The sequence below is a fragment of the Callospermophilus lateralis genome, chromosome 14, assembly GCF_048772815.1.
Source record: "Callospermophilus lateralis isolate mCalLat2 chromosome 14, mCalLat2.hap1, whole genome shotgun sequence".
Classification (NCBI taxonomy): domain Eukaryota; kingdom Metazoa; phylum Chordata; class Mammalia; order Rodentia; family Sciuridae; genus Callospermophilus; species Callospermophilus lateralis.
Window position 1 is genome coordinate 31,560,404 of NC_135318.1, and position 27,142 is coordinate 31,587,545.

Here is a 27,142-nt window from a genome sequence, read left to right on the forward strand (position 1 = left end):
ATATTCAAAGGACTTAAAATCAGCACATTACAGTGATGTAGCCACATCAATGTTTCTAGCACCTCAACTCACAATAACTAAACTAGGGAATCAACCTAGATGCCCTTCAACAGAAGAATGGATAAAAAAGTGATATAGATATCTTCATATATATATATACATAGTATATATATGATATGTATATACATACATATCATATATATATGATAGAACATTACTCAGCCTTAAAGAAGAATGAAATTATGGCATTAGCTGGTAAATGAATGGAGCTGTAGAATATTATATTAAGTGAAATAAGCCAATCCCCAAACACCAAAGGCCAAATGTTTTCTCTGATATGCAGTTGCTATTTCACAATGGTGAGGGGCAGGGAAGAATAAAGTTACTTTAGGTAGAGGGAAGTGAAGGGAAGGAAGGAGGTATATGGGTAGGAAAGACAGTTAAATGAATCAGAAATTATTACCCTATGTACATATATGACTATATTACCAGTGGGATTCTACATCATGTACAACCCGAAGAATGAAAAATTATACTTCATTATAGGTGATGATGAATCAAACTGCATTATACTGTCATGTATAACTAATTAAAACAAATTTTAAAAATCTAAAAAAAAAGTACATCATCTCCTCACCCCATGCAGACGCAAGGGTGGGTTTCAAACAGTGCTATAACCACTGAAACAAAGAAAATTTTTCTATTTTTCCTCTTCTATTTACTGTTCAAGATCTTTCTATAAAGCATCAAAATTATCTTTGTCATCTCTAAATATTGCCCTAATATCATTTTCAAAATAAAGTCTCTCCTTTCCATCTGTTATTATTAGATATGTGGTGTCCCCCCAAAAAGCTCATGTCTGAGACAATGCAAGAAAGATTAGAGATGGAAAATTGGATTATAAGAAGTTTAACCCAATCACTGCATTGGTCTCCTGATAGAATTAACTTGGTGGTAACTGCAGGTAGGTGGGTGTGACTGGAGGTAGGTGCCAGGGGGTGTGCCTTTGGGATATATATTTTGTCCTTGCTGAATGGAGCTGATTATGTTCTTTTTTTTAATTGCTTTTATTTTTTAAATACATGACAGCAGAATGCATCACAATTCTTGTTATACATATAGAACACAATTTTTCATATCTCTGTATATAAAGTATGTTCACGCCAATTCATGTCTTCATCCATGTACTTTGGATAATGATGACCATCACATTCCACCATCATTTCTAACCCCCTGCCCCTCCCTCCCCTCCCACTCCTCCTCTGCCTTATCTAGAGTTCATCTATTCCTCCCATGTGGAGCCAATCATGTTCTGAGCTGCCTTCCTCCACCACACCCTTCTGCCATGACGTTCTGCCCCATCTCAAGACTTCAAGCTGACTTTGGCCTGAGACCTCCGAAATCATGAGCCCCCAAATAAACTTTCCATCCTTAAAATTGTTCCTGTCCGGTCTTTTGGTCACAGCAGCAAAAAAGCTGACTGAAACATCATCCATGTCTATACCCCAATAAGACTGTGATTTGTTTTATTTAGTCCATTCTAGGAAAATGAATATAGAAAAGCAAATAAAATAAATAAAATCCTGGAAATCAATATTCTATTGAATTTATAGTCATTTAAAAACTTTCTCTAGAAAAATTCTATATGGTTTGTCTCTCCAGTGTGTCACTCCTTCATGTGACCCACTGCAGGGCAAAACCGCTGTAGCCTGACACCCCACTTCCCTCCTAGTCTCTGTGCTGCTGTTCAGTTATCAACCTCTGCAATTGTCTTTGAAAACTGTACAACCTGGAATTTTATTAATAAATTACTTGAGGATATGTCCTAAGACTATATCTTAACCATCATTTTATATACCAAAAGGCAGTATTCAGAATTTAGAAGATGTTTAATAAATGCTTGCTGAATAAATAAGACCTAATATTTATTGAACAATTACTATGTGATAGGAACTAAACATAATATATACTTTATCTTATTGATTCTTACTATGAGAAAAAGTGACATTTTAATATTGTTTTCTCTATTCTTTTAGTACAAGTATGGAGATTTGTTAGAGTGAGGACTTTCAGCTAGGTAATAAATACACTCCAGGTAATAAATGCATTACCTAGAGTGAGTGAAAATATTCATTTACTCACTCAGTTTTTCATCAACATTTATTATTTATTTGGGTTCAGAAAATGGTAGTTGATATGCAAGATTAAGGGGGATGCCACAAGTCTGCCTATTCTCATAGTTAGAACACTTCCATGGTTCTCCTTCACCACCCTTATTCCCCTGTCACTGACTTGGGACCAAATCTCAAATTCTTAACAAGATATGGGAGATGTTCTCATTATTGCTTCCATGACTGTCTCGCATGTAAAGCTTGAGCAACACAGAACATTAATAGAGCCAGGCAAGGTGGTGTGCTCCTGTAATCCCAGTAACTTAGAGTTTTCTATGTGTAATTCAGACACTTTCTCTTTCCTCCAGATTTTGCATATTCTTCTGCCTCTACCCACAGCTCCACAGGCCTGTGTTATTTATTGTTTCTCACAGTTTTCTTCAAACTAACTTGCAACAGTCTATTTATGTGATTCTATTGTTCAGGACTGTCTCCTAGTACTCAGTATAGGTTTAGGTACTCAGTATAGCTTGGTACAGTGGGGGTTTTGCACAATATATTGTTGTGACACACTGGCAGAGTTAGTGCCCCGAGAACACAATAAAAAGCACACCCGTGCATATCTACAAATACATACACTTATCTTCTACAGTAATGTCAATCTACTCGATTTGTACAGTTATCATCTCCCCCAAAACAACAAAAATATTCAAAAAACTTTTCTATTCTATTAGAACACCTCTAGATATATATGAAATATTGGTGTTAAAGATGTCAATGGCGCTTAATAGATATTCTATAAACTATGCATTTTCTATTCATTTCACATATTCAGGCATTAAATAGCCTGTCCTACATGTTCAAACCACAAATCTGTGTCAAATTATTTATTTTTTTAGAGAGAGAAGATTAATTTCAAGTTAGCCCTTTTCAGAAGATCTTGCCACTATTGAATGGCAACTACAGTTCATCATATGTATTAACTCTCGTCAATTGGTGCTGGGTACCAGCAACACTTTACTGACAGTGATTTTGTGTCTCATCTGGGCTCATCAATGAAGATGACATGATTGATATCTGACATGGGTGCTATGAGATTAGGGAGCACAGTGATTCAGCTGCCCCTAGACTGGACTCTAAATCATTGTTTAACGTTTCAAGGTCATACTCAGATTACTTTTCTGCAGAATTTCTTACAGTTAGTAATATGTAAGCATGCCTTCCACATATCTGAGATGGAGAGTACTTCTATGCAATATTTTCTTGACTCTGAGATCCTTTATTTTACCAAACTTATAGATGAAAAACTTGTTCTCAGACCATATTTGGGGAAATGTAGTTTGGAGATCTGTTTCCTACTATGTAATGAATATTTAGTGTATATTCCTTGGAAAATAGTTAATTTTATCAAGTGACTTAGTTGTATTTTATTTTAGCTGTACTCAAAAGATTTATTGACAGGGGACAAAAGAGCTTTGGAACAAATATTCATTGTGTTATTCACTTAGTCTGTGTTCCCCAAAAGAGCATGGGATTTTACCTTGGCTCTGAGACATATATATTGAATTTAATTATGTAAAAGTTGCTAAAATTTAGTTTTTTTAATAATGCAACTTTGGGTGTATCTTTAATATACTTTGTTTTTATTTTTCAATGCTTTATATTGCTCAGGAAGGTATGCGATATAAATTACTACAGTTGTTTACTATTTATTTGGCTGTTGAAATATCAGCTGTTGTTTGCTGATAATATTTAAATATAAAGCTTGTCAAGGTCAATAGGTATATGAGACCTCAAAGAACTCCATTTTTTGTTTTTGCTGTTATTGAAATCTTTAATCTTATTATTTACTTTTCCTTTAGCCTGGCTGTTTTGCAGTAGCTATTTAACTTTGTAAAGCAAAAGAATATTTAAATCAATGGTAGCAAAATTATCTCTGGGGAAACAATATAATAAGTGATCTTGAATGTGTGGTGAAGTAAAGATAGTGTGTTAGAAGGTGAGTTTAACTGTTATTGCTCTGAACATGCATGATAAAAATAATAGAAAAGAGGAAAGCATTCATTATATTCTTGCAAAATGAGGTGACCAAATTCTCTATAATTTGCACTGCCTTAGTTTAAATATATTTCATTATAATTTTCATGAAACTAAACGCACGACACAATATTGGAGAAAATTGTACATTAGATTCCCAAAGGTCCTATGCCTATAAGCATAATCTAAGTGTAGGTTGAATGCCAAGTGGGTCTCTTGTTCTTCATTTTAGATTTATGAATTGGAATTTAAATGGGACTTAACATGTATGTGGGATGAGTTTTTGAATACAATAGTTTCATTTAAATGATTCTTATCTCATTTCTCATTTTTATCCAAATCCTCTTTGCTATGCAACCTTGAAGAGTGGTGAAAAGGGTGTTAAAAATTTCAATACATATTTATTGAAAGATAAGTAACATGATAGAGGGGATAAGGATGGAATATAGTCACAAAATAATAATTTAACCTCTTTTTCTGAAGAATGTCACTACTCAACAATGGTAACTACTCAACAATTTAGAAATATTTATTTTTAAAGAGAAGTTAATGCTATTATTTAATTGGTATTTCAAATGGTTTGTTTATTCATTAAACATATACAACTAAATGAAGAGTAATCTGAATAACATTGTTTTGTTCGTACTTCTTTCTAGCACCATACTGAACTTTTCACACATGAATTTTGTTATTTGTTCCCATTTCTAAAATGTCAGGAAATACTTGTTGGATGGTGTAACACAGAGGCTAAGTACAGGCTTCAAATTCAGCCTTCTCTGTTTACTAACCCTGTTATCTTGGCATATTATTTAACCTTTCTGTGTATCAGTGTCTCCATCAGTAAAATGGGTAATTATCTCACAAGATAATTGCCAGCATTAATAAATTAATACACATTGCTTGCTTAGAAGTACACTTAGAAAACAGAAAGAGCTCAACATGTAACAGGAGAATTTTTTTTTTTTTTTTTTTTTTTTTTTTGGTAAGGACATGGTTTTATGAACAACATGGCAGTAAAAAGCTTAGTTGATAAATCTTAGGATTTTAGCTTAAGAACAACAAAAGTCATTTTGTTTCACAGAATACATTTTATGCATATGGCTAAAGAAATGAATATTTCTTTATATTTTATATGGCCACATGAAGATTAGAAATAATTTATTAAAATTATGTTTTTTTTACATTTAATTCAATAATAGCTTGCAATTGGTAATAGTTCAACATGTGATTTATTATATGACTGTGTCTTGTTTCTTAGAGAGCAAGGGTTAAACACACTAAGAGACTGAAGTTACGATTATCATTGTCCATTATCATTATTAATTGCCATCTTATACATAGATTCCGGGTAAATATTCAATAGATTCTTCTATCTCATTTACTTAAAACACACTTTTTTTTTTCCAATTGAAGATGTTTTGTGTTGAGGAATTTCTTTCTTTTTGATAGAAACTCATTTGATTTTAATATTGAATACAAGGATGATGTCATCATTAATTGGTCATTATACTAAACTCTTTATTTGCACTTCTCCACTTAATCCCTTCAACACAGGTCATTTCCCTGGCCTCTACTCACTGACTTGAGCAGTCTCTACCAGCATTTATTTCAGAACCTTCTTTGCAGGGTGTTGACTCAGTCTTCATCTCCTACTTAAATAGAAGAAGTCTGCTCTTAGTATTTTGTCTAGTGTTAGTTTTTAATTCGTATATTTTGATATGCAGTAAATGAATATATCTTCTGCATAAAATCATGCACTATCTCACCAAATTCCTAGGTGCTTACTAAGAAGATATGAGGCAAAAAAAAATTCTCTTTTTTAAGAGAAACATTACATTTTGTAGAAAACTGTTGCAATCCAAAACTAGTAGGCCCTTTTGGGCTATTTGATGATTTGCTAAATCAACATAAAATTTTATTTAGCAACTATAATTAACAGCCATAATATCACATACATACATTTTACACTTTTTAATAATTGTGGCTAGTATTCACATAGGATTCAGACCGAGGACTATGAATGATTATCAGATATCCACTTCCTTGATAGGGAAAACTTTTTAGAAATTCGGAAACTTTTAAATAGGAATCCCCTAAGAGCCAAGAAATAACCTTTTTTTTAATGACCATCAGTAATCAGAAATAACATTTCTAAGTAAAAATATTTATTTATTTATTTATTATGTTTGTAGCCTTCAGTTGTGGGTCTTTTAGCTTTCCCTGTTAAACATAAATAAACTAGTTACCATGCTTTTTTTTTTTTTAATTGTGAAATGAAACTGAGTCTCGATCTTGACTGCACATTGGAATTTCATGAGGTAGATTAAAAAAATAAACTACTATTGTCTGGACCCCATAAGCTAGTTCATCAGGGGTGCAGTTGGTAATCACCTCTCCTAAGTGATTTTAATGTGCAGACAGAGTTGAGATACATGACTCATTTCAGGAGAAGTCAACAGGATAGGGAAAGCCATTTTTCACTCAACAACACTAAATGCCATCTGAAATTGTTTACATTTCCCTACTTTATAATACCATAAAAAATGCCTTCAACAATTCTCTGATATGCAATTTTCTTGTAATACCTTGTTGTGAAACTTGAAAGTATGCAACTTTAAGATTAAGAATTTGAAAGAGGTTCTGCTTGGGCAGATCAATTCTGATTAGAATACCAGGTGATCTGGATTCTGGGGATCCTCCAACTTATTTTGATTGACCTTGGGAAACATATGGCCTTTTTGGTCTTCAAATTCCTCCCTAGGAAATTCCCCTAGTCCCAGGCTTTTTATAAATATATAATATATTTATAAATGGACACAATATCTTTATTTTGTTTATTTATTTTTATATGGTCCTGAGGATTGAACTCCATGCCTCACATATGCAAGGCAAGCACTCTGCCACTGAGCCACTACCCCAGCTCCTTTTGTAACATTTTTAAGTTCTTGAAATCTTTAGAGTTCTGTCTAGGACAACTCAATGTCGTCGTTTTAAATAACCCCAGAAAGGATATATATATTTTTTAACAGTATAACCCCCAATGGTATCTTTTCTTTAAAACTTAATGACCTTTCCTATGGGCCAAATTTTTCATGCTGCCAGAAAAGTAAATCCCTAGTCTTCCTTTCATATAAACTCTCCTAACTTCAGAAATATTGTCTCCCATTAAAGCCCCTGAAAAGTTCTTTTTCCTCATAACCATTGTATTCCAATAGACCAGGGCACAGGCAATCTAGTTTGATCCCAATAAGTAGAAAGAAACTTCAAAACTGTGCTCCATGCCATTTGGATAAATTTCAACTTCTCTGTTAACCACCATGAATTAGCTTCATACCTCAGCTGACTATAACATAGAGCATCATAGCCATTTGGCTCTCACATAAGACTGCCAGCACTTCCGATTCTCCTCTCTAAGCATGATCTCAGGATTTTGTACATGTATAGTCATCACTGCCGAGTGCTTAAGAAGTCACAAGTCAAGAGGGCAAGCGGCTTGACTGCCATTAATTTTTTTCCAAAAATGTTAATATATGATACATAAAAATAGCAGTAAGTCATTTTCTATTACTTACATTCTGCCTTTCAAATTTGCTTGCTGAAGAGAAACAGAGCAGACATTGCTCATGAAGGCTGCACACTTGAAATGGACTTGGCAGTCAGCAAATGAGAAAACAGTACATGGTGACATGTATGCATTGCATCTGTTCACAAATACGAGTGGCATCGTTTATATGAACCTTTTACATATTGAAAATTGCAAAGACTCCTGCTGTGCTGTTCCTTTTGGGAAGCCGGCTGGTATGTAGTGTTTAATTAAGTATTTTAAAACCATCCTTTTGTAGGCCTGTTCCACTTTAGCTAAAGTTATGACAGCTTGTCTCTGTTAGTTTAAAAAAAGAAGGCATAGTTTATTTCCCTCTCTCTCTCCTTCTCTCTTTCTCTCAGATGCAGGATATTAGTATTTTTTCAGTGAAGTAAAATAGTCTATTTTAGAAATGCAGAAAGAGTAAGTTTAACTGTGCTGTCAATTTAACACAGTACCAATGTAAATAGATATATAAAAGAATAATTTGATATGAAATCTGTCTTTTAGTATAATAATAATTTTAATAATGATGCTGCATTATTGTTGAAATAAAGCTGTACTTTCTCTTTTTCTGCCACTTTTTCAGTGTAATGGAACATTCAAGGTTGGGAAGAAGTCACCACATAAGTAGTCATTTTCTCTATATCCATTAGTCTTTTTCCAGGTATCTCATTCATCTAACAAACATCTCCTTGGTTAGTATTTACAAACTACTTTTGTTCTTTTCTTACACTTTTTTATTCATCATTTTCCACATCATGTTTGTCATGGGGAAAGAAAATCACATTTACTATTTCTTTCCCTCCCCACCCCCCAGCTTAAGCTCTATTATAAAATTGAAAACTAAATAAAAAGTCACTTCACATTGTACTCGAATTATACACCTATTATTCTCAACAAGGTAAATCTTAAGTCTAAACTCCATTATCTAGTGTAAGAACTATTTTAATTCAATCTTGGAAAAATATGCATATTTTGTAGATATGACCTATATTTTTTTCCCCTGACTTTTGTGTTTGGCAGGAGTTTGCAAACTTTGTTCCCAATTTTAATGGAGCTGCTTTCATTATTTAATAACTACAATTTGGGAATTATCTGGAATAGCATCTCAAAGTGAAATTGATATGACTTAGCTGGGTTAGCCAGGTTCCAGGAAATAGAGAATAGTCACATAGCTGTTCTTCATAACCCATCCCTTTACCTCAGATTTCTGAGATATATAACTTAGGCTATTTTGCCAGAATCTACTATTTCTGTACTGGTCACTGGTAGGCAAGTGATAATAATTTGGGGGAACAATTTTCCTCAAGTTCCTAAAATTTTAGTCATTCACAACAAAGAAAGAAAGAAGGAAAGAAAGAAAGAAAGGAAGAGAGAAAAACTTCTAAAGGTACTCAGAAAATCCAGGGCTTACAGTTGGTTTCAGCAACTTCAACTTGCGCAAGACCCCATGTTTGTGAAAACAACCCAAGAATCTTTGAACAGGATGTAATCAACCTCTGAGCTGCTGAGAAACATTGCAAACATGACTTCAGCTGCCAAAAATAATAATGTCGTTTGCGAGCAGCTCTTCCTATATCTAAGGAAGAACTAACCACACGTGTGAGTTTTTGCTGGCTTAGGAAGAAGGAACAAGGAAAATGACAAATCCCACCCACCCCACCCTAAAATGCGCAGGGAGTATCAGAATCCTGTGGGAAGCTGTGGCCCATTCCAAAAGGTGCTGGCAATGTTGAGGAAGACTCAGATCCACAAAATTCCAAATGGTAAGTGACCCAGGACAAAGGGATTTTATTTGGCAGCTAATCTGTGTTGTCACTTTCCCTGCATAGCCAAGCTGCACTGTCTTGTGAAGGCAGAGCTGTTAAATATCTCTTAGTCAACAGTCCCGACCCAAATCTTCCTTTTTTTTTTTTTTTTTTTTCTTTTTAAAATTTTATCTGGCATCTTCCCTTAAAGAATCTCCAGGGTTCAGAAGGGAATATTCACAAATAATCCTTTAGATAAGTTTCATCACAAAAGCCCTGCACCTACCTCTGTCAAGTCTTAGCTGCTCAGTCTGCCTGGGCTGGATGTGAAAAAAGATCCGGTGTGATGGCTTCTCCAAATTTACCAGAAAGGAGGGACCTGGGATGCTTGTCCTTTAAGTGTCTCTGAACATGGTTTGCATAGCTGGATCTCAGCTTATCTGTGCCTTTCGGCTTTCGCTTCCATACATGGATCTGTTCCCAACAGTAACTCCAAGCTGTCGAAAAGAAGCTATCTGGCAGCTCTCCGCTTCATCCAACACATGGATGATAAAAATACACATATAGAGATCTTTCCAGCCAGACCCATTCCCTACCCCGTGATCCTGCCACTATGCGTTTTTGCAAATACACTTTGGAGATTGGCATTTCTACTCTCCAGATTTTAGGAGCTCAGCCAATTTCTACCTCGTTTCCACATAAAGCTTTTAGGGTGTGGGTTTGTTTAGATTTAGGAAAATAGAGACATAACTATGGTTCATTCTTGAATCTTTTAGTAATAGGATGTTTATGGGACCTGAGAAATGTTTAGTGAATGAATCAATTTGTAAATGAATGGCTGAACAAATGGGTAACATTGTATGTGAATGAATAAATGTATGCGGAATGTATTTATTTAATTGGGAATGGTTGTTAACACCCTATGTCATTTGTCTTAAAGAAAAAAAGTAGCAGAGGGTCAAAGTAATCAAGATCTGTAACAGAGGAGAGGCAGGTTCTTACTTAAACAGCTTCTTATTGAGGCTACTGTGTGAATCCCATTAAGCTATTCTCTAGTACATCCTTTGAAATTCAGAAAGCTTTTCTTTAATGCTAAAGACTATATACCTGAACAGAATACTAATTATTACATTTGTTCATTATCAGTGATAGTTTAAATGATACCTATTGTACCCTAATTCTTAAGCATGGAATAAATCTTGCTCTGCAGAGGAAGAGGTACTCCATGAGAGGGTTGCTTAACTTTCCAGTTTTTTTTTTTAATTTTTTTCAATTTACCATTTGCTTTAAAAGTTTCTCTTTCTTTTTTCAATTTGTTGTTACTCTTTCATAACAAGAGGTCACAATATTGAGAGGGAAATAGGGAAGAGAGAATTTCCCAGTAATGATTTTCCATTGATTATTTTTTAAAATCATGTTAAAACATGATTTAGTTTCGTTCTCTTGTTTGAGGAAGTAAAAATAAAATTGAGGCATATAGGCATAATTTATTTTAGTATATTGATAATGAAATCAGTTTGCTTAAAATACTCCAGAGGAAAAGGGGAGGGAGTAGATCAAGGATGAAGCAAGATTGGCAAAATGATAATTGTTAAAGTGGTGGTAGGTGTATGGGGATTCATTAGATTATTTTCTCTCTTTTTAAAAATTTATTAAGATTTTAAAGAAAAGGAGTGAAAAGATTACCAAAAATATGTGTTAATAGAAAATAAGTACAAAACAGACACATTCAGAGCAAATTTGAGGAAAACTGAAAATTGAGCAATCTCTGTTGAAAAGAAGATCAGAACAACCACAACAAAAAAGGTGAGAATATGCTTTTTTAAATTCAAAATATTATGATATTCTGATTTCCTCCTCCCTGCTTCCCATCAGAACTATTATGCATATTATATTATATCTAAGGAAAATTAAGATATGATTGTTTAACAAGCCAACCTCATATTGTCTCATGCTAAACATGGTCAGGAGACATTCAATACCCCTCCTTTTTTGCCTTTTTTCTATTTTTTTAAGTCCAAATACTAGACATTTATTTTATTGTGCCTTATAGCCAGGAGTGACCATGTAAGAGTGGCCTAACTATGCAGGTGTCAACAAGAGTCCCTGGGTGGGGTTTGAGGGAAGTTTTTATTCCTCTGCCAAATGCAGACAGGCTGAGCATTTGCTCTTCTTATTCCTGAACTCTTCTCACCTATTTCATTCCCAGAGAGCAAACTTGAAGCCATATGAAGGGGAAAAAAACCCTCATATTTAATAAAAAATTCAATTCTATATTATGAGCTCAGGACTCAAAAGACTATGTCTGGTTCTTGCTGTTACTTACTAGGTGTATATTGTTGAGCACGTCACAGATTACTGTTTCCTCCTCAGTCAAGCGAACACTTGATCTCCTTAGCATAGACTTATCCTACGGAAGAATGCAGGTGATGCATCTTCATACATCATAAGGAATGATATCAATGTAAGGTATTGACTATTTAATATATGAGGTAGTCAATACATAAGACCCATAAGACCCACAGTGACTCCACAGCTAAATATAACAGGGCTCTGGAGTCTGGAGTCTGCTTTCTGTTCAGAGAAGAATTTGCAGACACTTTGATTGGCTTAATTTCAAACCTCTTGGGAATTCTGCTCTGCAGTTAGGAAAATCCAAGGTATGGGGGGTTTGTATATTCCCAATTGTGTTTGTGCAGTTTGGGGTTAACAAATGAGGTTGGCCTGTTCTTAGTAAGGTTTGCTGTGGAAGTGGGCGGGTTTCCCCCTTCACCTCAGATAGGCAGTACTCCAGGGAAAGAGAAGGCTCCAGAGACTCATTTCCATTCTTCTCTTTCCCAGCTGTGGAGAATGTGTGGGGTTCATGTATAGGAAAAGATCTTCAGATAAAGAGGTTGACATCTTATCATGTTTCCAGAGAAAGAGGTCAGATGGTTTCCTGTGAGCCTTGTAAATGTGGAAATCAGGATTTTAATTTATAGACATCTATTTTCCTAACTCTGTGGGGAAGAATAGAGTACAGTTATCTGGGCACATGCAATTTCCTGTGGGCACTTGGCTGTGACTCTCAATGGAATATTCTGCACCTTCACTCCAAAAGATATGCACACAGCTTGCACAGTGGTGCATGCTTGTAATCCCAGTAGCTTGGGAGGCTGAGGCAGGAGGATCCTGAGTTCAAAGCCAGCCTCAGCAATTTAGCAAGGCCCTAAGCAACTTAGTGAGAACTTGTCTCAAAATAAAATAAAAAAATAAAAATTAAATTAAATTTAAAAAGTTAAAAAAAGGGGCTGAGGATGTGGCTCAATGGTTAGGTGCCCCGGAGTTCAACCCCCAGTATCAGAAACAACAACAACAACAAAAAGTATATGCTCACATCCACACCCATTTCAACTGAACCAGAAGAACACATTCTGAGTCTTTTGCCCTAGCTCAGTATTTCTTTTTTTGCCTGAAGTTTTTTTACTAACCTCACCATCAAGCATTCTAAAGCAGGGATTATGTTTGACCCCATGTGTCTCTCTGCTTTGGGACATTCAATTGTGAACTTCTGGAGGAAGGAGGCTTTGGGCTATTTGTTTTTTTAAATCCCCAGTATCCATCAGTATTTTTCATGTAGTAAACAAACCTTAAGATAAGTTTGTTGGTGAATTAAATGTGCTGCTAAGTGAGTAAAAAATGGGTAAATGGTATTTAACTCTGAATTAGTAACCATTATTTTGGCAGATGTCCCATTGTATAAGGTAGAAGAACCTCAAATACCCTACTCTTTACCTGGATAAAGACTCAACTGATTTTTTTCCTCTCTAGCTTTCACTTGAAAAGAAAAAAGATCAGTAGAGTAGAGGGAGATGATTAAGGGAGAGAGAGGAAGGGAAATAAAATCAACCAAATTATGCTATTATTTTTGTTTGAATATATGACAATGAATTCATATATTTGATGTAAAATTATAATGCACCAATGGGAGAATATGTTTAAATAAATACTTGGAAAAGTAGAAGAGTAGAGGAAGTGGAATAAGGGAAGGGAGGTGGAAGGGAAAATGATGTTACTGGGGAATTCATTGGAACAAATTACGTTATGTGCATATATGAACGTGTCACAATGGACCCCACTACTACGTATAATTACAATGTACTAAGAAAAGCATAAAAAGACTCAACTCAAGATAGTTAAGAAAAAGAACATCCAAAAATATGAACAACAACCCGGGATAGCCAGGCAGGTTACCTTAGATTTTCGGTAACTCAAGGAAGTGGGCCATGATGTTAGCCTGGGCCATCTGAAATGGATGCCTGACACAAATTGTTAGTAGGGAAGAAAGAAGGGAGGACTGGAACATTTTAAAAGGTCACAGATATTCAATTCTTGGTGATTTAAGTTTTTTCTTCCTTTTTAGAGAATATGGGGAAATCTTTTATAAAAGACTTGGTGAGGCATACATCAAGTTTTTAGGCAAACAAATAGGGATACATCTGCTTTCAAGATTAAAAGCAATTATATTTAACCAATAAGCAGAAATTCAAGTAAATGATTCCTATGCATATGTTTATTCTGAATTTACCAAGTCAGAATCTTATAAGTAAGGGGCTAAATTTAGGGATGAGGGAATAAATCTCCAGGTTGTGGGTCTTGGTTGTATGAAGAAATAAAATTCATGACTAGAAACGAGAAAAAGAGATTAAGCAAGGCTCCTACTTACCACTGCAGAACTAGCTCCAAACCCTACCCCTTGAAGGTTTTCTTAATCTGTCTCCAGAACCATTGACAAAGGAAATTTAAGATTTTTTTCTCAGCTGGGTTCCCTTAGCACAATGCCTTATATTATACATTGAAATGTCTTCTTTCTCATTGTAACTGTTAGAAGACCTTGTGAAGAATTGCTATTATTTTTTTTCTTGAAATGTTTGGTAGAATTCATTGGTGAAGTCATGTGGGTCTTGGAGTTATTTTAATGGACAGCTTTTATTTACAAATTCAATGTCTTTACTTATTATAAGTCAATTCAAATTATTCTAGAGTCAGTTGTATCTTTCTAGGATTTTGTCTGTTTCATTAGTTATCTAACTTGTTAGCATAAAATTGTTTATAGAATTCTTTTAATTTCTGCAAGAGAACACCAATGTGTACTTTGGGGTTTGTTATGTTTAATAGACATAATGCACACAACAACAGACCCCATAGTAAGAGGAAAAGGGAATATAATTTTATCAAATTTATCAAAATTGGCATCAGAGTAAAACTAGTTTAATTGTAGTGATATGTATTTTAGTCTCTCTACCCCTACTTTTGTATTCTTATTGTTATATGTGTTACATCTATACTGTGTATATATAAATTATATATTCAAATTTTTGCATTGATAGTGTCTATTGTGATTAAACAATTACTTTTTTTTAAAGAGAGATAATTTTTTTTAATATTTATTTTTATTTAGTTTTTGGTGGACACAATATCTTTATTTTATTTTTATGTGGTGCTGAGGATCAAATCCAGTGCCCCGCGCATGCCAGGCAAGCATGCTACTGCTTGAGCCACATCCCCAGCCCCACAATTACTTTTGTGTTCACATTATGTTCTGGTGTCACTTGCTTTCAGATTAAAGAATTTCTGTTAGTATTTCTCATAAGGTAAGTCTGCTAGAGATAAATTTTCTCCATTTCTGCTCATCTGTAAAAACATTTTCATTTTCCTTTAAAAGTTAGCTTTCCTGATTACAGGATTCTTGATTGACAGTCTTTTCTTTGAACAATTTTCATGTGCTGTCCCATTGCCATCTAGCTCTATTGTTTGCACTGACAAATTGACTGTTAATCTTACTGACTTCTCTTCTCAGTGATACATTGTTTTTCTCTTGGCACTTTCAAGAGGAGCCCTCATTTTTTACTTTCAGCATTTTTACATGATATGTTGGTTTGTGGAACTCTTTACCCTTACTCTAATTTGAGCTCATTGAGGTTATTGTTTGTTGATAAATTTGAGAAGTTTCAACCACTGTATCTTCAAATGTATTTTCTTCTCTTTTCTCTCTCTCTTCTCATTCTGATACTCCCATCATGTGTATGTTTGTATATTAATGATAAACCACAGTTCTCTGAAGCTCTGTTCACTTTTCCTTTTCCTAGGTTCTTCATTTATATTATTTCCAGTGGTCTATTTACAAGTTCATTAAATACTTCCTCTAGTTCAAATCTTGTTTTATGCTCCTCTAATGAAATTTTAATTTTAGTTATCATTCTACTCCTTCAGAATTTCCACTTGGCACTTATTAATAATTTGTTTGATATTTTTTCTGACCCCAAACACATTCATCTCAGCTGTCTTATTGCCCATTTTTTTTCTCCTGTAGATTACCTGAACTACAGACTAGGCTATATCTTAATAAGATGATCATGAACCTCCTTCCAATCTCCTTTCACTAAAAACTCCACTGTTCTTGAGAATGCCCTTAAGCTTAAGCTGCTTCATTCTCAGTAGAAAATGAAGTGTCATTTCCTCTGAAAAAAATTAGAGCCATCTGTTTTACGGCTTGCTTCTCTTCTCAGGAAAAGTTTCTAAGTGAACACTCTGAAGCTGAGCATGGGAATAATAATATCAAGAATTTCTCTAAGTCACTCATGTTTTAGCAATGGAGAAACTAGTGGAGGGAGAGGGACTCCATCCTGAGGCCCCTCGAATTGTTTCTTCTGTTACAGAATAATCACCATTTCAAGAGCAGGGGTAGGGGCAGGGGCTACTAGGGTCTCAGTATTCTTAGCAGGTAAATCCTCTATTTTAAGGGTAGTGATTGGGAAGGGAGTCGGCAACTCACTCTTGATTATACTTGCTCAGGACTTAGCCTCAGCAACAGGCAGTTGGCAACTAGATGATAAACACTGACGTCTTGCTCCTCCCCAAAAGAACATGTTTCAGTTGGAGCATAGAGAAGCAGAAGCCCTGAATTCTTGGTTCCAGAAGTCTGGAGTAGAAATTCTACCTTGCTGAGCTGGGAAAGGAAAAAGAGAGGAAGCATTCTGGATTCAGATACCAAAGACTCTTGCCTTTCTTACTGGATTTTCATGAATTGATATTTCTCCATTTGCTGTCTGCCCTTAAAATAATTTCACAGGCTTGACTTATTAAAAAGCAAAGCAAAATAAAACAACAACAACAGCAACAAAACCTTTGACCAGTTTCTCTGGAGAGTGAATCAGAGAAGCTCCAAATGTTGTCATGCCAGAACTTGATCATGCCCAGATGTCTTTCATAACCCATATCAGGCTGTAATATGGTTTGAGAGCCTCAAGGGCATAAAGCATTTCTTTTTCACCTTCTGATCTTAGAGTCTAGGAATCTCTGGTGTGCATGAGATACTCAATTAAATTTTGTTGAATTACATTTTGAAAAGCTTAAACATGACTTTATTTTTACATTTTGAAGTCTTCAAAGAGGTTGTACTTTCACTACTTAATTCTGTCACCAAATATTATTTCTGTTTATAATCTAGAGTATAAAATCAGAGAATTAAAATTATTTACCCATCAATCCACAGAAAGTTGGTTTCCTCGTTTATCTTTAAGATATCATGAGGCAGCAAAATCTGTCTCATAACTACCAGGAATGCCAGTACTTGTTTTAATTATAAAGGACTGAAATTTGATCTCCCCCAGTCCCAAAACTATAAGAAAGAAATATTTTCTACTTCTCTTGGTGCTATTGATGCTCAGGTGAAGTTAGCCAACCCCTCAAGCTGAAAGCAAGCAGCTTTTCCTTAAAGAGCCCACTAATCTAAGAGTATCTTTTCTCTTGTTACTGATGTATTTCTACAATTTTCAGTTGTCAACATTGCTTCAAAATAGGATGGAGAATGTAACCAGAAAGTCTTAAAACCAGCAGTTCCACTCAATCCAGGTAAAATGATAACAGTACTACTTGATAAAGAAAATTGAAGAAATGATTTATTTTGGCCCAAATTTACCATTTATCCACCTTACAAGTGAAGTGAACAGATGGCTGGTTCAGATCGAGCAAAAAGAGACACAGGTGTACAGATCCCACAGCTGCCCTCAAGACCACATGAGGAAATAAAGTAGCAAGGATTCATTATCACATCAGCCCTCCATTTTTACAATGGGCAATTAACTTTTGAGAGTTATCCTATTTCCAGGCTACTGTGCTCACTTCTGACAGTTTAAGTTCCCAAGGCCATGCTTTTATCAATTTCTTTCACCTAACCTGACACAGTTATTTTTTCCTTCTATGAATTTTTGCTTTAATTCTTGCTTTCGTTAAAAAGAAAAGAAAAGAAAAAAGAAAGAAAGAAAGAAAAGAAAAGTTGTAAACATTGTATTATTTCTTGTAACTTTTTTTGGTAGGGGGGAGGGTACTGGTGATTTAACAGAGCCTCATACATGCTAGACAAGTTCTGTACCACTGAGCCATATCCCGAAGAGATTCTAAGGTCTCTGGACAAGATTCATACTCATTTTAAAACCTTGACATATTTATTCTGATGTATTTGTAATGTGATGATAGGTGCATAATAAATATTTACATTATGCATTGAATGAATATAATGATGACATAAGATATATACAATTTTATATTGCAATAACAAATGGTTTATAATAGAAACGAGTCTACCTAAATGCAAACTATACAAAGGGACAACACCTTTAGTAGACAAATACGTCTCTAAACCCTAGTAAATACTTTGCTAATCTACTTTGAAAATTCAAGGAGGCACTTGTTACACATGGAGATGATTCTGACTCATTCGTGTATATTTGGTTTATGTAAACTGTAAAACATAGATGTCAGTATATTTAGAGCCATTTTTAAGAGGAAGAAGTGGATTTTGGACTTTTCTTGTGAAGTAAAGACTGGACCATCTCATTTGTACAGTATAAGTGAAAAACATTATGTAAAATGTAGCATCTGTGTAAAGCTGTATCACCACCACCACCTGACCTTCAAAATTAAGCCCCATTGATTTATAATCAAACCAATGCTTTATGAAGATATTTAACTTACCAGCATTCTATTCTTGCATATCATATATTTTAAACAGAATGTTGTTTTGATCTGTGAATATTAAATTTTAAGTGAATTTAAGGTTGTGGTTGATTTGGTACCTTATATTTTTGCAAGCACATGCCTTTGAAATAAATTCAACTGGTCCAAGAAAGCTTGACAAAGGCAGAAAATGTCTTTCAATATGTGTAACAGACAAAAGTGAGTTATTTTGGAAGACTGTAACAGCTTTACATTTGTCTCTCACTCAAAACTTCAATAGTTATAGAGACTTCTTTGAAGACTGTAAAAAAAAAAAAAATAAGGATGTCCCTATATAAGGCAACCTCTGGATCATCTCTCTTTTTGGGCATAAGTCTTTCTTTGGGGATTTAATAGTGAAGCCACTATAGAATATTTCACATTTCCTTTTTTGTGGCTCAAGGTGAATTCAATTACTTTGATAAAATGGTTAATAATGATAAATCATTCTAGTTGAATTAAGTTTAATTACTTGGATTTTTATACCAACACCATCACAAATACTAAGTCTAAGAGAAAAACTTATGCTAATCTTGACTTTTAGCCCACCAGTCTCTTGAAAATCAAAGTCTCTACTCTGGTTCAAATTTTATTCTTATAGTAGCTGTGAATAGCTTTTTCTTTATATAACAGTGAGGCATCATTTTCACGTTAAGCTTCATCTGGGCAATTAGGTATGTCTCTTGCCTCTATCATATTATAATTGTGGATAATAAATTTTACTTGACAATGAATCTAGAAATGCTTAATCAACAGTGTTGCTGCAACACCTTAATTGCTGACAGATTTTACAGCCTCCCTTATCAGTTTTTCTCTCTTCTTCATTTTGTTTTTGTTACATGGCAAGTCAGGGTGAGTGATGAATGAAGGATGTAGGTGTGATGTCAATAGAGTTGTATCAAGAACTGTGAAGGTTCTGAGATTTTACCTTACTTACAAATCAGTAAGTTTGCCTGACACAGTTTAATGGATACTGGAATAAAACATAGGACTTCTGGCTCAGAGACAAAGGACATAAGGAATCCTGGCATAGCAAAAAGCATGGACATCAGCAAAATTACATCAGTTCTTCTAGGTCTCTGCCCAGATGTGGTAATAAGCCCCACATAGATGCCTTCCCACATACAAAAAAAGAAACTTGATCTTAGGGAACCTGAATGTTTTATAATGGGTAATCAGTTTGAGTGTCTTTTGCCCTAGGAGATCTCATCTTTTTTTTTTTTTTTTTTAAAGAGAGAGAGAGGTAGAGAGAGGTAGAGAGAGAGAATTTTAATATTTATTTTTTAGTTATCGGCGGGCACAACATCTTTGTTTGTATGTGGTGCTGAGGATCGAACCCGGGCCATACGCATGTCAGGTGAGCGCACTACTGCTTGAGCCACATCCCCAGCCCCTCATCTTTTATTTAAAAAAAAAAATATATTTTTTTATTTGTAGTTGGACACAATACTTTTATTTATTTATATTTATGTGGTACTGAGGATTAAACCCAGAGCCTGGCACATGCTGGGTGAGTGCTGTACTGCTGAGCCATAACCCCATGCCCAAGGCATGTTACTAGCCTTGTGCTCCAGAGGGAACCATTATTTCTATATTCCAAGGGCACTCCCTATTAGAATATCCTTAAAAATAGAGTCCAAAATAAAGAAAGTTAGTGCTTCTGCTTAGCAGATATGCAGAATATAAGAGACATCTGGAGAATTGTCTCCTAAGAAGTTGTAGAGACAACTGTATGGTAATCATAGGCTATAGTGTGTGTTCAAAAAGATAAGAGGAGATTGAGATAGCTTGGGTACAACAGAATTTGGGAATAGAGATGAAGACAGTTTCCTATTAATAGCCTTTCTTTTTTTTTCTTTTTTTTTATTCTTAATTAATTTTTATTGTTGGTTGTTCAAAACATTACATAGTTCTTGATATATCATATTTCACACTTTGATTCAAGTGGGATATGAACTCCCATTTTTACCCCGTATACAGATTGCAGAATCACATCAGTTGCACATCCATTGATTTACATATCGCCATACTAGTGTCTGTTGTATTCTGCTGCCTTTCCTATCCTCTACTATCCCCCCTCCCCCCTCCCCTCCCCTCTTCTCTCTCTACCCCCTCTACTGTAATTCATTTCTCCCCCTTATAATATTTTCCCCTTTCCCCTCACTTCCTCTTGTATGTAATTTTGTATAGCCCTGAGGGTCTCCTTCCATTTCCATGCCATTTCCCTTCTCTCTCCCTTTCCCTCCCACCTCTCATCCCTGTTTAATGTTAATCTTCTTCTCATGCTCTTCATCCCTACTCTGTTCTTAGTTACTCTCCTTATATCAAAGAAGACATTTGGCATTTGTTTTTAAGGGATTGGCTAGCTTCACTTAGCATAATCTGCTCTAATGCCATCCATTTCCCTGCAAATTCTATGATTTTGTCATTTTTTAATGCAGAGTAATACTCCATTGTGTATAAATGCCACATTTTTTTTTTTTTATCCATTCATCTATTGAAGGGCATCTAGGTTGGTTCCACAGTCTTGCTATTGTGAATTGTGCTGCTACGAACATGGATGTAGCAGTGTCCCTATAGTAATAGCTGCTCATTACAAGGAAATGAGCCTGTAATTCTAGCAGCTCCTGAGGCAGGAAGATTGTGAGTTCAAAGCCAGCCTCAGCAAAAAAAAAAAAAAAAAAAAAAAAAAAAAAAAGCAAAGTGCAAAGTAACTCAAAGTAACTCAGTGAGACCCTGTCACCCTGTCACTAAATAAAATACAAAATAGGTCTAGGGATATGGCTCAGTGTTTGAGTGTCCCTCCTGAGTTCAATCTCCACTACCCAAACAACAACAACAAAAAAGGAAATGAAGTCAGGAGCAAGGTAGAAGATACCTCTTATTGGCAACATTAACATCTCCTTTTTCATCCCTATCAAGCTTTACATTCAGATTTTTATTCCTAGCTACTCCTGATGGGAAATAGGTACACACACACTGTATGAAATCCAATAAGTATAGTTGGAACAAATTATATATATAAATTTAATCAAGGAATCCCAGAAATATTTGATTATGCTGCCTTTAAGGACACATATATAAATACAGCATTTTTCAATTACTAGAACCAGATGCAAAATGTGCAACCCAATTACTTTCATATTACCTATTACAGAAATGTTATGAACTTTAATGAAGAAATTATTCATAAAGAATATTGTTAAAATGAATATTTATTCATTTTATGAAGATGGTTGACTCCATCTGATGGTAGCATCAGATCTGAAAAGAACTGGGAATGGGAAAAATCACTAAGATTTAGAGTATAATCACAGCAGCTCAGGAGGACCTCACTTAACATGGGAATTGGCTTTTTCCTTCTAAGTTAAAAAAAAACTCCGGGGACACTGCATCAAATAATCATTTTATATTAAATTTTCTATTACACAAATCTTGAAAATTAGACTTTATGCTGAAATAATTACAGACACAGATGCATTTGTAAGACATACTGTTGAGAAATCTAGTGTACCTTTGAACATTTTTCTAAATAGATGCATCATGAAAAATTATAGCACAAGATCATAACCAGGATATCAACAGGATCACAGTCAAGGTACACAACACTTCTATCACTGCAAGGATCCTTCACATTGCCTTTTATAGCCTCACCCTCTTCCCTATCACATCTAGTTTGATTCCTAGCAAGTACTAATGTGTTCTTTATTTCTGTAATGTTGTCTCAAGAATATTATATAGATGGAATGATATTGTATATAACTTTTGGATTTTTCATTTAACATAATCCCTTGGAGATTCATTCAGTTTATTTGTAGGTATCAAATATATATTGGATGATATAGATATACTATGGTTTCTTTAACCATTCACCTATTGTAGTACATTTGAGCTGTTTCTATTGTTCAGCTGTTACAAAGTTGCTTTTGGACTTTTGTGTGAACATAAACTTTTTGTTTCTCTAGAACAAATGCCACAAGTATAATTGTTGGATCATACAGTGGCAGCATGTTAATTATTTTAAGAAACTACCAAGCTGTCTATAAAATCTTGCATCCCCATCAGCAATTATGAGTAATTCTCTTTTTCATAATCCCCATAACCATTTGGCTACAAGTTATTATTATAGACATATAATAATCCCTCATTGTGGTTTTAATTTACATTTATCTAATTGGTAACAATTTGATTATCTGTCATATGCTTCTTTGCCATATCCTCTTGATGAAATGCCTATTTTTTAGGTCATACTCCAAATGGATTTTTATGAAACTATTGATTTTGAGAGTTCTTAGGTATTAGTCCTTTGTAAGATATATCATTTACTTATATTTTATCCATGGCTGTGGATTCTCTCTACAACTATTTAACAATCTTTATAGAGCATCATTAAAAAATTAATAGTAGGAATTGAATCTAGGGGTGCTTAACCACTGAACCACATTCCTAACCTGTTTTTATTTTGAGGCAGGACCTTGCTAAGTTGCTTAGGGCTGACATTCAACTTTAGATTCTCTTGCCTCAGTCTCCTGAGCTGCTGTGATTATAGATGTGAAACACAACTTGGCTCAGTTTTTAATTTTGATAAATCCCAGTTTATCATTTTCATGAATCGTGCTTTGGTGTTAAGTCTAAGAACCATTTTCCTGGATCTAGGTAAAGATCATTCCTATGTGGTTTTTCTTTCTAAAGGTTATATAGTTTCTGTTTTATATTTAAATTTGATTCATTTTGGAATAATTTCCATAGAATACATAAGGTAAATTAGCTTCATAAAATTAATTGGAAAGTATTATATCATCTTCTATTTTATGGCAAATATTACATAGAATTGCTGTTAATTTTTCTTTGAGCATTTTGTAGAGTTCTCCATTGAAACCATCTAAGCTTGGAGATTCTTAAAACTATATATTCAATTTCATTGGTATGTATTGGGCTTTTCAAATAATTGTTTCATTTTGGATGAGTTGTAATGATTTGTGTTTTTTCTTTTTATAATATTTATTTTTTAGTTTTAGGTGGACACAATATCTTTATTTTACATTTATGTGGTGCTGAGGATCAAACCCAGTGCCGTAGTCTAGCTGGGCAAAATAAGCAGGAGGTGACAAGCAACTTGAAGGTTGAAGCGGGAACTGCTTTATTGAGAAAGAACTCAGCGGGAACTGAGCGGGAACTCAAGGTAGCGGGCACCCAAGGTAGCAGGAGCCGCTTTATTGCGGGACAGCAGAGGTATATATACCTAACTGATTACACACAGCTTGACTCAATTAGCATCATCCAGATACAGTAATCAGCCAATAAGGAATCCCCACCATCTAAATGTTGGCTTTGCCTCACAAACCACTCCTCCTGGCAAACTGCCAGGTACCATCTTGACTTGGATATGGCCTCCAACAACCCAGTACTTCATGCATGCTAGGCGATCACTCTACCACTGAGCCACAACCCCAGCCCAATGATTTGTGTTTTTCAAGGAATTTATCTTGTTGCTTAGGTATTGCTGAGTCTTTCTGGCTGTGATGGTGTTCTGTGATGGTTGTCCAGTTATTCCACTAGTTTTTGAGAGAGGTCTTTGTAGTTGTTGATTTTTCTTTCTTTTTTGATTTTAAATTTTTTTTATTTATTCTAATTTGTTATACTTGATAGCAGAATGCATTTCAATTCATAGAACACATATAGAGCACAATTTTTCATGTCTCTGGTTGTACACAATGTAGAGTCACACCATTCGTGTCTGCATACATGTACTTAGGGTAATAAAGTCCATCTCATTCCATCACATTTCCTACCCCCATACCCCCTCCTTTCCCCGTCCTCCCCTTTGCCCTATCTAAAGTTCCTCCATTCCTTCCATTCCTTCCCTCCATCCCCATTATGGATCAGCATCCACATATCAGAGAAAACATTTGGCCTTTGGTTTTGGGGGGATTGGTTTACTTCATGTAGCATAATATTCTCCAATTCCATCCATTTAACTACAATTGCCATGAATTTATTCTCTTTTAATGCTGAGTAATATTCCATTGTGTGTATATGCCACATTTTTTTATCTATTCATCTATTAAAGGCCATCTAGGTTGGTTCCATAGTTTAGCTAATGTGAATTGTGCTGCTATAAACATTGATATGGCTGATTCCCAGTAGTATGCTGTTTTTAAATCCTTTGGGTATAGACCGAGGAGTGGGATAGCTGGGTCAAATGGTGGTTCTATTCCCAGTTTTTCAAGGAATCGCCATACTGCTTTCCGTATCGGCTGCACCATTTTGCAGTTCCACCAGCAATGTGAGTGTGCCTTTTCCCCCACATCCTCACCAACACTTATTGTTGTTTGTATTCTTAATAGCTGCCATTCTGACTGAGATGAAATCTTAGTTTACATTTTCATTTCTCTAATTGATAGAGATGTTGAACATTTTTTCATATATTTGTTGATTGATTGTGTATCTTATTCTGAGAAGTGTCTGTTCAGTTCCTTGGCCCATTTATTGATTGGGTCTTTATTTATTTATTTATTTTTGTGTTAAGTTTTTTGAGTTCTTTATATATCCTAGAGATCAGTGCTCTTTCTGATATGCATGTGGTAAAATTTTGCTCCTATTCTGTAGGCTCTCTCTTTAATTTATTAATTGTTTATTTTGATGAAAAACTTTTCAGTTTGAACCCATCCCATTTATTGATCCTTGATTTCATTTCTTGCACTAAAGGTGTCTGTTGGGGCCTAATCCGACATGAGGAATATTTAGGCCTAGTTTTTCTTCTATTAGGCATAGGGTCTCTGGTTTAATTCATGGGTCCTTGATCCACTTTGAGTTGAGTTTTCTGCATGGTGAGAGATAGGGTCTTATTTTATTGGGCTACATGTGAATTTTCAGTTTTCTTAGCACCATTTGTTGAGAGGCTATCTTTTCTCCAGTATGTATTTTTGGTAGCTTTGTCTAGTATGAGATAACTTTATTTATTTGGGTTTGTCTCTGTCCTCTATTCTGTATAATTGGTCTACAAGTCTATTTTGGTGCCAATACCATGCCGTTTTTGTTACTATTGCTCTGTAGTATAGTTAAGGTCTGGTATAGTGATGCCACCTGCTTCACTCTTCTTACTCAGAATTGCTTTAGCTATTTTAGGTTTCTTATATTTCCAAATAAATTTCATGATTGCTTTTTCTATTTCTATGAAGAATGACATTGGGATTTTAATAGGAATTGCATTAAATCTGTATAGTGCTTTTGGTAGTATGGTAATTTTGACAATATTAATTCTGCCTGTCCAAGAACAAGGGAGATATTTTCATCTTCTAAGGTCTTCTTTAATTTCTTTCTTTAGTGGTCTGCAGTTTTCATTGTAGAGGTCCTCCATCTCTTTTGTCACGTTGATTCCCAAGGTTTTTTTTTTTTTTTTTTTTTTGAGGCTATTGTAAATGGGATAGTTTTCCTAGTTTTTCTTACAGAGGATTTTTTACCAATGTATAGAAATTCCTTTGACTTATGGGCATTGATTTTATAACCTGCTACTTTGCTGAATTCATTTATTAGTTCTAGTAGTTTTCTGGTGGAATTTTTTGGATCCTCTAGGTATAGAATCATGTCATCAGCAAATACTGATAGTTTGAGTTATTGTTTTCCTATCCATGTCCATTTAATTTCTTTCAACTATCTAATTGCTCTGGCTAGAGTTTCAAGAACTATGTTAAATAGCAGTGGTGAAAGAGGGTATCTCTTTCTTTATCCAGTTTTTAGGGGGAATGCTTTCAATTTTTCTCCATTTAGAATTCTATTGGCTTGGGGCTTAGCAAATATAGCTTTTACAATGTTGAGATATTGTTCTCTCTAGTTTTTCTAGTGTTCTGAAATATGAAGGGGTGCTGTATTTTGTTTAATGCATTTTCTGCATCTATTGAGATGGTAATATGATTTTTATCTTTAAGTCTATTGATGTGATGAATTACATTTATTGATTTCTGTATGTTGAACCAACTTTGCATTACTGGGATGAACCCCACTTGATCATTGTGCACTATCTTTTTGATCTGTTTTTGTATTCGATTTGCCAGAATTTTATTGAATTTTTTTGCATTTATGTTCATTAGATATATTAATCTGAAGTTTTCTTTCTTTGATGTGTCTTTGTCTGATTTTTAAATCAAGGTGATATTGGTCTCATAGAATGAGGTTGGAAATGTTCCTTCTTTTTCAATTTCATGAAATAATTTGAGGAGTATTTGTATTAGTTCTTCTTTGAGGGGTTTGTAGACTCAGCTGTGTATCAATCTGGTCCTTGGCTTTTCTTGGTTGGTAGGCTTCTGATGGCATCTTCTATATCATTGCTTGAAATTGATCTTTTAAATTGTGTATATCATTCTGATTCAGTTTTGGCAAATTATATGCCTCTAGAAAATTGTCAATGTCTTGGATATTTTCTATTTTATTACAGTACAAGTTTTCAAAAATAATTTCTAACTATCTTCTGTATTTCTGTAGTGTCCTTTGTGATATTTTCTTTTCCATTATCATGTTAGTGATTTGAGTTTTCTCTTTCCAGTTCTTTGTTAGCATGGCTAAGGGCTTATCAATTTTATTTATTCTTTCAAAGAACCAACTTTTTGTTTTATCAATTTTTTCAA

The 27,142-nt window shown here is 34.6% G+C and overlaps 1 protein-coding gene and 1 long non-coding RNA gene across 4 annotated transcripts in view; one reads left to right on the forward strand and one right to left on the reverse strand.

Moving 5' to 3' along the window:
* The window catches only part of Slc8a1 (solute carrier family 8 member A1), a 356,468-nt gene extending 346,588 nt beyond the window's left edge, over window positions 1–9,880 (reverse strand). For 2 of the 3 annotated variants that reach the window (XM_076832590.2, XM_076832589.2), the window contains exon 1: window positions 9,769–9,880. The gene's annotated coding sequence lies outside the window, so the exon portion shown is untranslated. The remainder of the gene's footprint in view (window positions 1–9,768) is intronic. The other variant, XM_076832593.2, reaches the window with a different exon arrangement.
* The window catches only part of LOC143379883 (uncharacterized), a 30,553-nt gene continuing 12,640 nt past the window's right edge, over window positions 9,230–27,142 (forward strand). Inside the window, exons 1-2 of the long non-coding RNA XR_013088579.2 lie at window positions 9,230–9,500; window positions 11,140–11,288. This is a non-coding gene — a long non-coding RNA (uncharacterized LOC143379883). The remainder of the gene's footprint in view (window positions 9,501–11,139; window positions 11,289–27,142) is intronic.